Source organism: Pan troglodytes, chromosome 2 (assembly GCF_028858775.2).
Source record: "Pan troglodytes isolate AG18354 chromosome 2, NHGRI_mPanTro3-v2.0_pri, whole genome shotgun sequence".
NCBI classification, from domain to species: Eukaryota; Metazoa; Chordata; class Mammalia; order Primates; family Hominidae; genus Pan; species Pan troglodytes.
This window is the reverse complement of record NC_086015.1, coordinates 41208001-41211856: the sequence shown is the minus strand read 5'-3', so window position 1 is coordinate 41211856 and position 3856 is coordinate 41208001. Positions and strand designations below refer to the sequence as shown.

The 3856-nt window shown below is 42.5% G+C and overlaps 1 non-coding gene across 1 annotated transcript; it reads right to left on the bottom strand.

The window, feature by feature from the left end:
* Positions 1-3402: 3402 nt before the first annotated feature.
* Positions 3403-3506, bottom strand: LOC112208855 (small nucleolar RNA U13). Its single transcript, XR_002943407.1, has one exon. It is a non-coding gene; the product is annotated as a small nucleolar RNA U13 (small nucleolar RNA).
* Between the last annotated feature and the right edge of the window lie 350 nt (positions 3507-3856).

Below are 3856 nucleotides of genomic sequence, written 5' to 3'. Positions count from 1 at the left end.
AGGCCAGGTTCTTCTAGACTTCCACCATGGTCATATACACTTCTGAAAACTGTCACTGCCATTAAATCTCCTGTTACGATTCTTTTTTCCCTCTTAGTTTCTTATTAAGAGCCTTTATGGGGGCTGTGTGCCGTGGCTCACATCTGTAATCCCAGTGCTTTGGGAGGCCAAGGTGGGAGGAATACTTGAGGCTAGGAGTTTGAGACCAGCCTGGGCAACATAGTGAGACTCCATTTATATATATAATATATATATATAATATATTAAATATAATATATATATATAATATATTAAATATAATATATAATATATATAATATATTAAATATAATATATAATATATATAATATATTAAATATAATATATAATATATATAATATATAATATAATATATATACATATACACATATATATGTATATATATATATATAAATTTCTTTTTTAATTTAGCAGCACAAGGATTGCTTGAGCCCAGGAGTTTGAGGCTGCAGTAAGCTATGATCATGCCACTGCACTCCAGCCTGGGCAAAAGAGTGAGACCCTGTCTCTAAAAACAAACAACAAAAACAAACAGAAAAAAAAGAAGGCTCTTATAAAAAAACATTGGCTTTCCCTCTGCTAACCTGCAGTTTGGGAAAGAGACTGGATAAAGATTGAGGACATGTGGCAACTGGGACCCACTCTGCCCTTAACTGCTTAGCTGGTCATTCATTCAACAAATAAACACTGAGAACCTACTATGTGCCAGGCATTGTTCAAGACACTGCTAGGGATACAGTGGTGAACCAAAGATACCAAATCGTCTTAATCTCTTTTCTTTCTTGGAGATAGGAGGCCTTTATCAGCTCTCATGGCTTTTTCAGAGCTATCATTCCAGAATTATATGAATGAAGGAAAAACAATTTTCTCTCTCTCATTCAAGGCAAAGGGGTATTCAAGGTGCCTCAGGAGGTAAAGCAAGTGGTGGCATTTTCTTGGAAATAGTTCAGAATCTGGATGGATGGAGAGAGAGAGATTACATAATGAAAAGCCCACAAATGTTGGTTCATTGCTGGCACACAGTGAACACAGTGAACTCTTACTAAATATCTGTTTGGTGGATGAATCATGTGGGAAAAAGAAGGGGACTTAATGGGTGGCTGCAGGGAGAATTTCCTCACTGTGACTCGAGACCCTCACATGTGCCTCTTTGCCTCTATCCTGTCTTGGGAGTACTGCTCCTTCCGTAACTCCCCCATCTCCTCAGGCATTTGGACCCCAGCGTTCCGGGCCTGTGAGTCCAGAATTTCCACTCTCTGTGATACAAAGAAGAGGCCCTGGCTCATTATTGACTATAACCCTAGGGTTTTTCCTCTTAAGAGGGAAGCCTTCCCTCTCTTAATCTTCCGGGTCTTCCTAAGAGGAAAGAATGTTTGCTTCCTAGGCACCTAATATAAACTCCCTTAATGGGTTTAAGCCTGGGGTCACAGAATCAAGTGCACACAGAAAGAGGCCAGGCAGGTAATGTCAATTGTGACAGACAATAAGGAATGCTGGAGACTGTGGTGACCTGGAGAGCTGAGCCTCATGTGAACAGAATCATACTTTAAAAAAGTACTGTGTGGGCCAAAACAGTGGCACTCATGTGTGGGTGTTCGAAGATCAGTGAACTATCAGTTTATGGCATCTATTATTAGAAACAAGCCAGAAAAACTTGTCAACTTCTCATTCTTCTCTCTGCGGCATGTCTCCCTGAGACCACATGGCTGCTTGAATAGAGGGAAAGAAGAGGAGGACATGCCTATCGGAGAATGTAGGTTAATATCTTAAATAGTATTCTACCATACCCACATTTGGCTTGGATAGAACGTTTTCTTGGGCTAAACTCCATAAAATTCCTATAGAGGCACAATTACTGACTCAAACAAAAGCTGCCTTTGACTATTGAGAGAGGAGTGTCTAGGTCAGAAGGATCAATTTTCTGATGAATCAGTGAGCAATTCTGAGTGGAACTAATCAGGCTTGTGTTGTGTCACCCTTTATTTATAACCCATGGTTCAGTGATCTGAAATCTGACCACTCCTCCTCTCACTTCCCCCGACCTCCTTCTACTTTCCTAACATGTGTGCAAATGTACCACATGTATACACACACAGAGAAATACAAAGATGAAGAAAAGCATTTTTCAGAAACAAGAAGGCTCAGAGAGATGTTAGAGCCTTCCTGACAGTACTGGAAACAACAAAAGATGCAAGGGTGTGATGGCCAGTGGAAGTAATTTAACTCCTGTGCCTCCAGGGAATCACAAGGTCTCAGGAAAACAGCCATGAGTAACAAATTAGCTCCCCAGCAAGGCAAATTCCTGGAGGATTAAAGACAGGGAGTGATCCCAGCAACATTTCTAGTTACTAATGCCTAGGGATAGGAAGGGCAATCAATTAATTTTTCCGTCAGGATTCCAACTGAGGTTGTCCCATAAAGTATTGGGTCATATTTCCAAAGCCACGTTAGGTCAGGCCTTGGTTACCCATCACATTAGTTAAGGTTATATTGGTTTCAGGGAAGAAAAGGAAACTTGGCTGACTTAAACAAAAAGGAGGATTATTGGGAAGCTCCTGTGGGCTTTGATGAAATCAAAAAGAAAGCTGGATAACCACAGCTCAGCAAGGGAAGAAACTGAGCACCAGGAGTTCATGGTTGTGTTGCCATTGATATGATTCTGTTTCAGTGTGCCCAGGCTCTCTGGTTCTTTGGGATAAAAGGATCTCATGGGCCCTATGACTTAGCTTGGGTTCCCCAAAGGCAGAGGGATTCTGTTGTGATGTACGGGGAGAGTGCTCTCAGGAGAAATCCATTAAGGGAGTGAGGGAAGCAGGGTGGTACAGGAGACAGAGCTAAGCAAGCCTAGCCTCAGCCTGATCCGGTGGTGGGACCTGGAGAGTGAATGACATGACTGAGTTATCCCACTTTGAAGCAAGGGTGTTCCTCTCCCTCCAGGGGGAGAACATACTTTCTCAAGCATTTTTGGGCAAGATGATTCAATAGCAAAGCCACCTGTGAGGTGTTCATAGCTGACATTCACAGCAGCTGGGGGATGGTGCACTGCCTAGTCAAGGAGATCTGGGTAGAGCACCAACAGAATCCACTGCTCCTGGCTTGGGTAAGGTGTCCACTCGAGAGCAATTAGCCATTGAGAGAGAGGCAAAACCTTGAAGTCTAGACATGGCAGCAGGGCTATTTCCAGAGGAAAGTGAACAAGGGTGATGGGAAGTTATACCAAATGGTGTCCATAGTACCCACTTGAATAACTTCTACTGAAAATGCTCTCCTGGCCAGTATGTACAACTGGCCAGGTGTTTCTTCCTCAGTAAGAAGAGTATTTCCCAGGCACTTAACATAATCTCCTTTTTTTTTGTTTTTCTCACGTCAGTCGGGTAATATGTCGACATGGTAACAAGGTTCGAGGGTGGCTCATCTCACACGTGGGTGGGAACACCCAATCATCATGCTCATGAACTACAAAAGGATCATCTCTGTTTTTTTAAAAATCCCTCAAACATTGTTTATTATACAAGTAAACCCCAATTCTCATGATGGGCTTATTGGTAGGATTTCTGGTAGCAAGCATGGGTACCAGCGTCTCTTAATTTTTTGGATTAGTGGTGGTGGAGGTCAGCCACCAGCAGGATCTGGTCGTACTGTATGAGGATGTCTTTGATCTTTGTCTTTGATCTCCTCCTTGGAAAACTCATCCATATACTTCTGGTAATGGGACACCAGGGCTTTGAGGCTGGACTGATGGATAGCATATATCTAGGCCATGTGATCACCACCCTTCACATGGACACGTCCATGCCAGCAAATCACTCCTTGTCCGG